This window comes from Amblyraja radiata, chromosome 1, assembly GCF_010909765.2.
Source record: "Amblyraja radiata isolate CabotCenter1 chromosome 1, sAmbRad1.1.pri, whole genome shotgun sequence".
NCBI classification, from domain to species: domain Eukaryota; kingdom Metazoa; phylum Chordata; class Chondrichthyes; order Rajiformes; family Rajidae; genus Amblyraja; species Amblyraja radiata.
Genome location: NC_045956.1, coordinates 120,581,700 through 120,595,953, shown reverse-complemented (window position 1 = coordinate 120,595,953; position 14,254 = coordinate 120,581,700). Strand labels below are relative to the sequence as shown.

Genomic DNA, 14,254 nt, shown 5'->3' with positions numbered 1-14,254 from the left:
GAGGTCCTACTGAAGTTGTACAGAGCCCTGGTGAGACCACACCTGGAGTATTGCGTGCAGTTTTGGTCTCCTAATTTGAGGAAGGACATTCTTGCTATTGATGGAGTGCAGCGTAGGTTCACCAAGTTAATTCCCGGGATGGAGAGACTGACATATGATGAAAGAATGGGTCGACTGGGCTTGTATTCACTGGAATTTAGAAGGATGAGAGGGAATCGTACAGAAACATATAAAATTATTGAGAGATTGGACAGTCTAGGTGCAGGAAAAATGTTCCCGATGGGATATGGGGAAAAGGCAGAAACAGGGTACTGATTTTGGATGATCAGCCATGATCAAAATCATAATACCGTTTATTGTCATTTGAACCTAAGTTCAAACAAAATTAAATTTCATTAAGATCATACTGAATGGCGGTGCTGGCTCAAAGAGCCAAATGACCCACTCCTGCATCTACTTCCTATGTTTCTATGTTTCTCGGTAAATATCCAAAATTAACATTATAAATTGAATGCATGTTGATTAAAGCTGCTATTATTATTTAATTGTACAATCATAAATTCGAGCATCATGTGATACAAAACTCCCAACTTGTTCATTATTCCAGATTTTACCAAAATAGTTTGTGACATTTTACTTTAAGACTCCTACACATAACTTGAAAAGATTGCATTTTACTTTCTCTAAAATATTCAGCAGTCATTATAACATTTCATTAAAAGGAAGGAGCAGAATCACAAATAGAAGTATTATGTTACTTGTGGCCAAGCACAAAATATTATCTTATACTCTGCTGTGGGTTATACAATTAATATGCATCTAAGTGACATTTATATGCTTTGATGTAATACCAACAGAGAATGTTGGTGTTGAGAGCAGCAATAAAACACTCGTGGAGCCATATCTCAATATTTTAACACTCACCCAAATGTGAAATTTCCAGGATGATTTATTCAAACATCTTTTCAAGATTTCACTCTATTGTTGAATTCATAGTCAAAGATTAACAGAATACTAAACTTTCATTTTAATATTTTTGGATAACGAAAAAAGTTTATTGCATACAAATAAGGACTTACTTAGTACATATCATGCATCTGCGGACTGGATGGCTTCAGTTCCGAGAAAAACATTAACAAATCACCAAACCAAGATACTGAAGTGCTCTCTGATGGAAAGAATAAATAGTCATAGTTGTACAGCATGCAAACAAGTCCTTGGGCATACAATGTCCATTACCATCTCCATGCAAGTCCTGTTGGGCAATAGCCCTCTAAACCTTTGTGTGTGTGTGTGTGTGTGTGTGTGTGTGTGTGTGTGTGTGTGTGTGTGTGTGTGTGTGTGTGTGTGTGTGTGTGTGTGTGTGTGTGTGTTTGCGTGCGTGTGTGTGTGTGTGTGTGTGTGTTTGCGTGCGTGCGTGTGTGTGTATGTGTCTGTGTGTGTGTGTTTGTGTGTGTGTGTGTGTGTGCGTGCGTGTGTGTGTGTGTGTGTGTGTTTGCGTGCGTGCGTGTGTGTGTGTGGTTGTGTGTGTGTGTGTTTGTGTGTGTGTATGTGGGTGTATGTCATTTTGCCTTTGAAACGTATTTCCTCGAAAACCAGACGCAAAAACGCAGAGATTTTTAAATAGTTTGGTACGGATTTAACTTATGATTTCAGAAATCCACTCCTCTCTAGATCTATTCATTTATTTCCCCAGATTTTGAATAAAATTGTTCACAAAACATCAAAAAAAATTAAAATCAAACTGCTGCATGTCACAGTGCCATCCCACAGATGTCCAATCACAATGGGTCTCATTTACATATATGACATCACAATCGGACAGGGGTGGGTGATTGGAAACTTCACGAGGTCCCACTAAAATCAAACTGCTGCATGAGTCACGGTGCCATCTCACAGATGTACGATCACAATGGATCTCATTTACATATGCCATCACGATGGGACAGGTGTGGGAGATTGCAACCTTCACGTGGTCCCGCTAAAACCTCCCCTGAATTCCGTAGAGCTGCCGACAGCTTTCGTGCATGAGACGCGGACGCTTCATTTCCAGAACATTCTGAACACGTGATGCATTTCGCTCTCTCTGTCTCTCCCCCCTCTCTCCCCATCTCTCTCTCTCCCCATCTCTCCTCCCTTCCCTCCCTTCTCCCATTCTCTCTCTCCCTCCTCTCTCTCTCTCTCCCCCTCTCTCTCCCCCCTTCCTCTCCCCCACCCCCTTGCCCTCCCTCCCCTAAACACCCTTCCCCCTCCCCTCCACCCATTCCCTCCCCACCCTCCCTCCCCTCCCCTTCCCATCCCTTCCCCCTCACCTCTCCCCCTCCCTTCCCCCCCTCTCCCCCTTCTCTCCCTCTCTCTCCCCCTCTCTCTCCTCCCTTCTCTCTCTCCTCCCATCTCTCTCACCCCTCCTCCCCTACCCTCCCCCCCTTGCCCACACTCCCACTACTCCTCCCCTCCACCCCTCTCCCTCTGTCTCTTGCCCTTCTGTCTCTGCCCCTTTCTCTCTGTCTCTCCCCATTCTCTCTCTGCCCTCACTCTCTACCCCCCCCCCCCCCCCCCCCCCCCCCACCCCCCCCCCCCCAACCTCCCTTTCTAGATGCGCCTGCGAGTTGGGGGCTATGAATCAGTGGATAGGGCGGTTATGGGATAAAAGGTGCAAATTAAAAATATTAATATATCAAGGGGGGTAGTTAGCGTGTGTGCGGGGGGGGGGGTAGTTAGTGTGTGTGATGCCGCATGCCGCACCCCCCCCTCCCCCGCAACCACACGTTGGGGGAACAGACCCAACGGGTCTGCACTTAGTCGAGTGTCTTTTAAAAATCATAATTGTACCCACTTCTGTAGATTCCTCTGGCAGCTCATTCCAGATATGTACTATCCTCTGAATGAAAAGTTTGCCTCTGAGGTCCCACTTAAACTCTCCCCTCTCACCTTTTATCTATGCCCTTTAATATTAGTCCTCTACCTTGGGAAAGGGACAGTGGGCATTTACTTTTCAATGGCCCTCATGATTGTATACACCTCAAAAAGGTAATCCTTCAGCCTCCTATGCTCTAATGAAAAAGTCCCAACCTATCGAACCTCTTCCCAGAGCTCAAGCTTGCAAGTCCAAGTGACATCATGGTGAATATCTCTGCATCCTTTCCATCTTAATGAATCTATTTTGCATTCTATCCTTCACTGATAGCTGAATGAGCAGAACTGCACACTGTACTCCATGTGGTCTCACTAACGACGTATGGCTGCATCATGATGTTCCTACATTTATACTCAATTAACTTCCCAAATAGGACAAGAGTGCCAAACGCCTTCTTCACCACATTATCTAACTGTCTTCTTCACTTTCAGTAAACCTGTACTACCAGATCTCTCGGTTCTGCAACACTCTCCAGACCTCCCCCACCTACTGTATACATCCTGCTCCAGTTTGACATTGCAAAGTGCAGCACTTCACACCTGTCATAGTTAAATTCTATTTGCCATACTTGCCCCCACCTTCCAGATCTAGATCCAGTTGTAAACTTAGATATCCTTCCTCAGTGAACATTGTATCACCAAAGCTGTTGTCATCTGCAGATATATTCATTAACTTAACTTCATTGTCATCCAATTTTTTAAAAATGTAGACAACAAACACCATTGTCTGGTCTACAGAACACAACTAGAAAGAGTGCGTAAACTGAGATGTAATTGGGAAGACTACAGCTTGAGCATGACAATCACAGTGTTGAAACATTTGCTCTCTATATTCATATCTAGTGACAGAATAACACAAGTAAGAAAATAATAAGGAGCACTATTGTGAAAATACCTTTATAACATTTTGAATTAAAAAAACATTTTTGCGGTAATAAACTGCATATTGCAATCTCAATGGTCTCCAGTCAAATATGTACTGTTGCTTAGTATTCTATTGCTGTTCAGAGCCACTGATAAAATTGATAAGTTGGGGGGAAAGTGGCAATCTTTCCATCATCCTCTCCTATCACAGAATTCAGCTGAAACATTTAAAATGGACACTTCAACAAGCCATTTGAGCAGAAACTACAATAGAAAGATAATATTGCTGCCTCTGGAGCCCCTTTGCACTGAAGTGATGCGACTGTCAAGGCAACCTCGAACGTCTGAGCCATTTCAAATATTAGAAGAAAATAACCAATTATGTGAAACTGAAATCTATCAAAATTGTCACTGCAGTTACAAATAGGTCCATCTGCTTTATTTATCGAATCAAAGACATTAAGAGCTGGAACTATCAGCAACAAGAATACGTTTCTCTTTGATAAGAAAAAAAAATTGTTACTGGGAAAGAATTTCATCAAGGCTACGGTTGGGATGAGATGAGCACAAAATGAATCACGTAAAGGGATAATCATGCAACAATTATTGCTAATCACTTCTCTCGCTCTCTTTTTTTCCATTCCAAGGACTTTATTCAACAATTGCATATTATAGTGCACCACAAGTACATAAACGTTCAACGGTCACAATACATCAAGCGGCCATTATAGTACAATGGTATAATCTTTATCTACAACGCTCTTGCCTCCCCGCGGAGACCAGCCTCAACGGAAGACCTCCAGAGTCGCTGTGGACACCGCATGTTCCCTCTCCGGGGACACGCGAGCATGGACGTAGGCTCAGAAGAGGGGCAGGCAGCCAATTCTGGTGTGACCATCGACCGCCCGCTGCCTGGACCCGCGAATGGCCATCTTAGCCAGGCCCAGGAGCAAGCCGACAAAGAGATCCCACCTTCCCGTTGGCCTTCCCAACTCCCTGCCCTGTGCCCAAGCACCAAGATCGTGGGACTAAAATACAACCAAAACTTGAGGAGCAGCCCCTTCAGATATTCGTACAGGGGCAGCAATCTCACATACTCCATATAAATGTGGAACAGGGTCTCTTCCTCACCACAGAAGTTACGGGCAGTTGGCGAGTCTGTGAACCAACTCAAAAGTTTATTACACACCACAGCTCTGTACAACAATGTCCACCCCAGGTCCCCAATGTAAAGGGGGAGAACTCCTTTGTAGAGAGACCTCCACTGGGGACCGCCCCCGCCGTCAGGTGGTAACATGGACTGCCATGGCATGTCCGGACGGAAGACGAAGGCGAGGAGGTGTAGAGTGTGCAGGAGCATCCTGTACAGTACGCATCTCTCCACGTCACGGAACGGCACTCTGGGCATCTCGGAAAGGTGGCTCAAGCTGTGTAGGGCCGGATCCCGGGAAATATTCCGGAGGCTGGGCCCGATGAGCAATTCCGGCGGAGCAGGGGTAAGTTCGGTGAGAATCACTCCGAGCACACGCCTCTCCTCGACATCCACCGTGACAGCGTGAGGAACGGCCCCCCTCGCAGTTCCAACACCCCCCTCCCCCTGAAGAGCAACGCGCTGGCTGAAGATGACCACATTCCTCACTCATAACACATCGCGGCAGAAGCTAGGCAGACCCCTGTGGTGGGTCGACTGATGCTCGCCACCAGGAGCCGCGAAACACCCCTTAGGCAACGGCCCCGGCGGAAAGAATACGTGGCCAGAGCGTGCCATCTGGGGGGGGTGCTCCGTGTACACGTACCTCCTCAGAGTCCTGAGACGGAGAGCCGCCACCTCGATGCGCACGCATACCAAGAACTGGCCAACATCCTCTAACGGGAGACTCAGGACCACTGCGGAAACCCAGTGCTTCCTATCTCCCCAAAAGAAACACACTAGCCTTTTCTATATCGTGGTTGCAAAGATAGAGGGCAGGACAAGAGTGGCCTGCCAATACCATTACTTGGAGGCCAACAGCTGGTATATGACCAGCACTCTACCCTGGAAAGAAAGAACACTAAGCGAGCCTGACCAGCGTCCCAGCCGGGCGACGGCTTTCATCTCCAGCTCCTGCCAGTTCGCTGGCCAAGCATCCTCAGTGAGACTCAGGTAGACCCCGAGGTAGTGGAGGTGCGTGGTGCTCCACGCATACGATGTCATCACTTCCGGCCGGGCGTCTACCCGCCACTGACCCACCAAAAGTCCAGAACACTTACTCCAGTTGATCCTGGTGGACGATGCAGCCGAGAAAATCTGCTGGCAGTCACGCACCCTCCGCAGGTCAACAGGGTCAGTGAATGTAAGGAGCACATCATCGGCATAGGCTGAGAAAACCACCTCCACCTCCCGGTCCTGGATGAGCCAGGCTTGTCAACCGCCTCTGAAGAAGACACAGGAACGGTTCCACACAGACCGAATACAACTGACCAGACATGGGACACCCCTGGCGTACCCCCCTCCCAAAGTGAATGGGAGCCAACAACGCACCGTTGACCTTCACGAGACACTCCGCTGTGGCGTACAAAAGCCGGACCCGGGCGACAAATTGCGGTCCAAATCTGAACGCTTGCAGTCCCGAAAAGGTAATCATGATCTACCCTTTCAAAAGCCTTCTCCTGATTGAGGGACAGAAAAGCAGCTGACTGACCAGTTCCCTGAGATAGATGAATCAGGTCACTAACCAGGTGGATGTTACCCTGAATGGACCAGCCAGGGACTGTATAGGATCAGTTGGGACAGCACGGGACCCAGGCGCTTTGCCGTTGCCCGTGCCAAGACTTTATACTCTGTACAGAGGGGAGAGACCGGGCGCCAGTTCTTCAACAGGCGGAGTTCGCCCTTCTTGGGCAGCAGGACAACGACTGCCCTACGCCACGAGAGGGGCATCTCCCCGGTCACCAGGTTCTCCCCCAGGACCTTCATGTAGTCACCCCCCAGGACATCCCAGAGGCTCTAACAAACTCTACCGTCAGCCCATCCAGCCCAGGGTACGTGCCCGTCTTGAGCTGGTGCAGGGCACGAGTCAACTCCTCCAATGATAAGGGGTCATCAAGGAGTTCAAATGCCTCTATATCTACAGTCGGTAGACCCTCCCACAGGACCCGCTGACCCTCCCCGCTGAAACCATCTGCAGAGAACAACGACCCATAAAAGGACCAAACTAAAGCACTGATCTTCTCTAGACAGAGGAGCCATCATCCGCGAGCAGCTCGCCCTTTTCCAGAAAGAAAAAGAAAGGTGAAGCTCGGTCCAGTTCGTGCAGCACCTGGACCCGCGACCTCACGTAAGCACCTCAGGACCGCTCAAGCTGCAGGTCCCTCAGCGCTTCCTTCCTCTCCTGATACTCTGTCCACTCACAGGAGTCCTCACCGATCCGATCCAAGCGAGACTATGTGTCGTGTAACTCCCTCTCGAGTAGTTTGACTGCCGCGTCCCGCCTTCTGGTCGACCCCCACGTATACTCCTAACAAAAGAGACGGATGTAAGCCTTTCCCATATCCCACCAATGCCTAAGGGAAGGGAAGCTCCTCTGCCTCTCCCTCCACTTCACCCAAAACCGACTGAATGACTCCTGGAATCGGCGATTAATAAAGTGCCAGTATGCAGACTATGCCCGTGTCTGCGCCGGGATAAAGTCCACTCACACCAGGCAGTGGTCCGAGCATGGCACCGGCCGCATAGAGGCCGCCGTGACACAAGAGCCATACGCTGCGGGGATGTACATGCGATCGATACGGAAACCACCCCCCTCAGACCTCCGCGAAAAAGCGTTGGAATCAGGGTGGAGACTCCGCCACGCATTAACCAACTCAAAGGAATCAATCAAACCTCTCAACTTCTTTGCTACTGCAGGGGCACACTGAGTACCAGAGCGATCTCGCACCTCAAGGGTGTAATTGAAATCCCCCCTCCCCCCCAAGGAAGACACACTCTCCGCAATCAATAGTGCTCAGCAGTTCAGTCGCCTCCTGAAGCAGGCAGGCCTGCATCGTGCCAGTGCTGGGGGCATACACGTTAATGAAATGTAACAGCATGCCATCCAGGCACATGGCTAGATAGAGCAAATGGCCTGGCACAACTTCCTGCACTTTCAGGACCTCTGGCTGGAAAGTCGGGGCCAACAGGAAGGCCACCCAACTCGAATTTGGGCTGAGCTGGCTCAGGTGGACCCCCCCCCCCCTTCCCAATCCAGGAGCCAGGAGGGTTGAGGTCCCGACCACGGGGGAAAATGGAGGAGGACTGGCCAAATTTTGTGCCTTCCACCACAGTGATGAATGCTGTGGTGGATGTTTGTGTTAAGTTTTTTTGTGTGTTTTTGTGTGTTCTTTATCATTGTATCGCTGCTGACAAATTCATTTCACTTGCACTTTATGTGCAATGTGACGAATAAAACCGTATTGTATTGTATTTTATTGTCTCCCCTTCTACCTCAGCCGGTGGGGCAGCACACCCCTCAGCTACTCTTGTGCCTCTAATGAGGAGCACAGGCTGGGAAACCACCCCTACACTCGAGACTCCCCCAGGTTGTGTCTGCTCGTCCTCCGTCCCAGGGGACACAATTCCAGAGAATCCACCCCCAACAGCTGGTGAGATAAGACCCTTGGAAGGCCCGGAAATGAAAGGGCATCCTCCGGCCAAGAGGACATTAGTCCTGGGCCACCATCCTCAAAGAGGGTGGAAGATCTCGAGGTAGGCGGCCCCTGACTTTGGGCCCAGGGCCTTGCTCACCCTCACAGGGCCCACGCCTTCTTTTGGCCCGCTGATGTGCGGCGGTACGGTGACCTTCATAAAGGAAGAGTCCTCCGCCTCCACACTACCAGCTTCCTCTTTTCCATCGCCTGGATCAACCTCCCCAGCTCCCTTCTGAACCTCCTCAGCTCCTTGCTGAATCACGCCAGGTGCCTCCTGGACCTTTTCCTAGGCCAGCAGGCACCCTTGGGGCTCAGGAATGGGCGTGGGCCCATCTGCTTGCAGTTGACTCACTTGGAGCTGTTTATTCTTCCTGTTGGACTTCTTCCTCCTCTGCACCTGCCATCCCTCCCCCTCCCCCTCACCATCCACCGCCACAGGTACAGGACATGGCGGGCGGGTGGCAGCCCTGCCCTGGCCAGCTAAGGTGGAGCTGGCATCCCCAGATGGACCTCCAGTGCTGCCAGGGTCACCGAGGCGGAACTGACAGCCCCGGATGGGTCAGCAATGCATTCCTGGGCTGCTGCGTTGGGATTTGTCGCAACAGCCCGGCGATTGGCACAATCCCTGCGGAAGTGTCCAAACATTTTGCACGCATGACACCGTGCTTCTCCTCAACTCCAACGCACGCGGTAGGGGGCACTTCTATGCTCAATGATGAAGCTCCCCTCTGTGCCCGACCCCATTCCCACCTTCATAAACACCTGCCTCTTAAAACACAGGATCCCTTTAAGACACGAGTTACTCCAGGGCTGCATAAGCCTTGTCAGCCTAAACTGCATCTCCCCAATCTTTGCCAGATGTAGAAGAAGGTGCGCATCCCGGATGAACGTGGGAACACTGGGAGAACCGGTCTCACGGTGGACACCCACCTTTCCACTGGTACAAAGATCCCCCTCCCACTGTTAGCCCCTTTTCCAGAGCTAAGGCCACATCTTCCTGTGACTTCAATAAAATCTCACACTTCCCCCCTGCAACCTCGGCAGAGGCAATCACATAGTTCTGGAAAAGATCATGCAAACCCATTGTTATTGTATCCCTGGTCCATCGGTACCCGGTTTGGACTGAGATCCTGTATTCAGTCCTCTACAAGTCAACATAGGCTCCTCCTCGATTGACCCTGAAGCCGCAACCGAAACCGCAGCTGCGTGGCTCCAAGCCCGAGGCTGAGTCGCCGCCAATCTGACAGGGGTACAAACCAGCACCGGAGACACCAGCAGTCTCAACTCAAAAAACAATCTCAAAGTCAGTCTCAGCCCAAAAGAGCAGCAGAAACAGTTCTCTGCAGCCGAGCAAGGATATACGCCCACGCTCATCTTCACTGCCGATAGCAACTCTTGGGAGGCTTTTCACAGGCTTTCCGAGCCTCCAGAAACTGCCGGAAGCGAAAAGTACCTTCTCTTCATTTAAGCCCAGGCAACCTGCTCTGGGCAAAATGGTCTGGGAGCTGGGTTACAGTGTTAGAAACACATAAACACAGCCTCTTTCCTACTCCCGGTCTCCAGGTACCATTGGCAATCTGCCAGCCACTGCACTACAGAAGAACGCTGGAATTCCTCACAATGGAGAAATCCTTTAACAAAGGAAAGTATCCGCTTCTCTCCTGCCTCTCTCTCCCTCCTCTCCTTCCCCTGCCCCTCACTCTACCTCTCCCTTTCTCTCTGTATCTCACACACACATGAAAAGAAAATGCAGGAGATACAAACAATAATTCCAAAAGATATTCCAATGTAATGAGTATTAGCAATTGTTTCAAAAGTAGCTTTTTATGGATTGTGATTCTCAGCTTCATTCATATACAAACCAAGTACAACAACACATTCTTTTTTCAACATATTCCCATTGTTCTAACCATTCCTTTCCCAAATACTCCCCTGTTGCAAAGACATTTATTTGTCTATTTATTTTGTCAGATTTCTGAAATGTAATCTGTTTCCCTTTCCATAGATGTTGCCTGACCTGCTGGGTATTTCCAGCATTTTCAGCTCATTACAATACTGTGCTAAAGTATCACTTATTAATAAGTTAGACAATTATATCATGGTATAAAACATAAGAAACTGAAGCAGGAGTAGCCCATCCACATTATTGCATGTTCTTCAACTTTAATAGGATCAGAAGAAGACACAGACTGCTGAAGTAGCTCAGCGGGTCAGGCAGCATCTCAGGAGAACACGGATAGGCAACATTTTGGGTTGTGATCCTCCTTCAAACTGATTCTAGGGGAGGCCAAAGAAAGCTGGAAGAAAGTAGGGCAGGACAAGCCTGGCAGGTAATAGCCCAACACAGGTGAGATAGGTTATTTGATAGGCAGACGTTTGGATAATCTCAGCAGCTGACCTTCTACAGCCTCCTGTGGCAGAACTTTTCAAAGATTTGAGCAAAAAACAAAGTGTTGGAGAAACTCAGTGAGTCAGGCAGCCTCTATGGAGGGAATATATATATTACATTTCTGTTTCAGACTCTTCTTCTGACTGATTAGGATTTGTTGTCCCCTGTGTGATGAAGAATCTGAGGGCATAGTTTTAAGAACGTATTTAATAGTAACCTGAGAGGCAACCTTTTCACACAGATGATGGTACATATATGGAATGAACAGGTGAAGGAAGTGGTTGAGGATGGTACAATCACAATGTTTACTTTAGATATAAAGCACAGAAACAGGCTCTTCGGCCCACCGAGCTCACACCGACCAGTGATCCCTGCACAATAACACTATCCTGCACACACTAGGGATAATTTACACACACACCAAGGCAATTAACCTGCAAACCTATACGTCTTTGGAGTGTGGGAAGAAACCAAAGATCTCGGAGGAAAGCCACACGATCACGGGTGAACGTACAAACTTCGTACATATAGAGCACCCGTAGTCGGGATCGAACCCGGGTCTCCGGCGCTGTGAGCGCTGAAGCAATATTAATATATTGGGATTAAGATTATTTTGGATTTTAAATTATTTAAGATAGACATTTGGAGATGTACTTGGTTAGAAAAGGATTAGAATGGGTTAAAAGCAGACAAATGGGAATAGTTTAGATGGGGGATGTTTGCCAATGAGGATGAAATGGGCCAAAGGGCTTGTTTCCATGCTGTATAACTCTTTGACTTTGATAACCGTAGGTCTTTCATGTTGCTCTCTCATAGCCTACATGTTCTTTCATAAAAGAAAAATATAATATAATAAAATAATCAGAGTAATCACCCTTGTATTTCTGAGACTTTCTGTGCTCCAACAAGGTCAGGAATTGCATTTGTTCCACGCTACTATGGAAACAAGATTAGAGGAAGTTGTAGTTGGAGAGAGAATATCAACAATACTCCTTATTAGCAGTTCAAATATGATGGGTTTGGAATGGGCATTTTAGTGTTCTATTATTGATTAGATTAGGTGTGCTTTTATATAAATTTATATGTAACCTACGCGTGCAAAACTTCAGGGCAGAACAGAAATCATGCCTAGTTTATTGATGCCGATATAATTTGTGGAAGGATCTTGCCTTTAATATTTTTACATTTAATATATAAAAGCTGGAACCATTATTAATTTATTTGCTTTGGTGATGCTTTCTAATATATTCTCCTTCAAAGAATCGGTTTTAATTTCCTTTGTTCCTACACAACTTATTATTTCAAACTGTCAATCACATGAAAGATTGGTATGTTTCCATTAAAGAGCAGAGCATCAGCGGCCAATTACTTCTTCATTTGATTATTAATATGATTTTCTATAGGTACATTTACCCCAAATCACATAAAGATCATGTCAATCACATAAATGAGGCATGAAATGGAATTTACCATATCAAGTGCTTGAACTATTTACCAATCCTAGGTATCGATTTATGGGGACAGTTGGATCATGGAAATATTTTAAAAGCTTGTAAAATTACCCGTTTTACTATTTTTGCTTGATATTTTGCAGATTTGGTCATTACATATACCGTTGCTACATTTTAGGTGTATAGAATTCATCCACGGCGTTCCTGCCCTTAGCAAAGCCTAAAGTCAGTTTTGAAGACAGTGAAAAAATACAGTAAATCACATAATGCTACTTCACTTTCATTGCAATGTGCTCATAATGTGTTCCCTGAACTTTGACTATCCTTCGCCAAAATTTCCTAATTGCCCCAAAATCAAGCTTCCGTTTGGATCCCAGCAAATGGCAGAAAATGGGCTTGCGGTGATTTTCCAGCACCTTGTTTGGGTAACTTGCATGGAATGTGCTCTATTTCCTTATGACATAGACGGACACTATTCGATCCATTGAGTTAATATAACTTCTCATAGCATTCCCATCAGTCCCATTCCCTCACATTTCCTTGCAATCTATTCTCTCTCAAATAACCATCAATTGCAGCAAAACAGTGCAGCAGTAGAGCTGATGCCTCACAGCGCCAAAGACTCAAGGTTTGATCCTGACTATGGGGATTGGCTGTGTGGAGTGTGTACATTCTCTCTGCGACCGCGTGGGTTTCCTCCAGGTCCCCGGTTTCCTCTCACATTCCAAAGGCATGCAGGTTGTTGGTAAATTGGCTTCTGCATCTTGCCCCTAGTGCGTAGGATGCAAAAGTGGGATAATGTGGAAAAACTGTATGGGTAATGGTGGGCAGCATGAACTCGATGGGCCCAAGGGCCTGTTGCTGTGCTATATCTCTAAACTGAATTTAAGCTAAACTTTCCCTAATTTTCTTCCTACCGCCTGCACTGTGGGGAATTCATTGCAGTAAACTAACGTAACATAGCGTACATCTGTGAGATGTGCAAGAAATCAAGAGCACTCAGAAGGAACCCAAGATATCATTGAGATATCACAGGAAGTCTGAATTGAACCCAATTGCCTACCAGTTATATTTATCTATTTATCTATCTATCTATCTATCTATTTATCTATCTATCTATCTATCTATCTATCTATCTATCTATCTATCTATCTATCTATCTATCTATCTATCTATCTATCTATCTATCTATCTATCTATCTATCTATCTACTGTATATCTATCTATAAAACTCTAAAAGTCTGATCTTGTATGTGTGTGTTTGCGTGTTATTAAATTTTTGCAGAAAAATCTACGCGGTAATGATAAAATATGTACTTATTCCGGTTGACATTTTTCCTGTCAAGTCCAAAACTGCTTATCTGAAAATTTCATGCTTTATTTCGTGACATTACTGAAAATGTTAAAAAATATGACAAAACTTTGAATTTAAAACTACTGTCTTTCGCTGATGACGTCACAATGGGTTTTCTCCGTGCCATCTTACTTCCACGTGCTGCGAGTGATGTCACCCCCGGACCCCTCCCTCCCCCTCCCCCCCCCCTCGGGTATTCAAAAGACGCAGAAAGAATGAGCAAGTCGGGCCCTATACTGGAGCGGCCGATCTCTCGGGTCCTCGGGTCCTCTGTCCGTCTCTGCCCCTCTCTCTCTGTCTCTGCCCCTCTCTCTCCCTCCGCCCCTCTCTCTTCCTCACTGCCCCTCTCTCTCCCTCTCTGTCTCTCTCTCCCTCTTTGCCCCTCTCTCTCCCTCTCTGCCCCCTCTGTCTCTGCCCCTCTCTCTCTCTGTACCCCCGCTCTCCCACTTTGCCCCTCTCTCTCTCTCTCTCTCTCTCTCTCTCTCTCTCTGTCCCTCTCTCTCTCTCTCCCTCCGCCCCTCTCTCTCTGTCTCTCTCTGTTTCTCTCTGTCTTTCTCTCTGTCTTTTCTTTTTTTTTTTTTTTCAATTCCAAGACTTTTTTCGACACAACAAATG

General features: G+C 47.2%; 1 long non-coding RNA gene across 1 annotated transcript; it reads right to left on the bottom strand.

The window, feature by feature from the left end:
• Nucleotides 1-3,189: 3,189 nt before the first annotated feature.
• On the bottom strand, nucleotides 3,190-13,295 carry LOC116975084. Its single transcript, XR_004412536.1, has 3 exons — nucleotides 13,285-13,295; nucleotides 8,794-8,796; nucleotides 3,190-3,228 (listed from the first exon to the last, which is right to left on the bottom strand). It is a non-coding gene; the product is annotated as an uncharacterized LOC116975084 (long non-coding RNA).
• Between the last annotated feature and the right edge of the window lie 959 nt (nucleotides 13,296-14,254).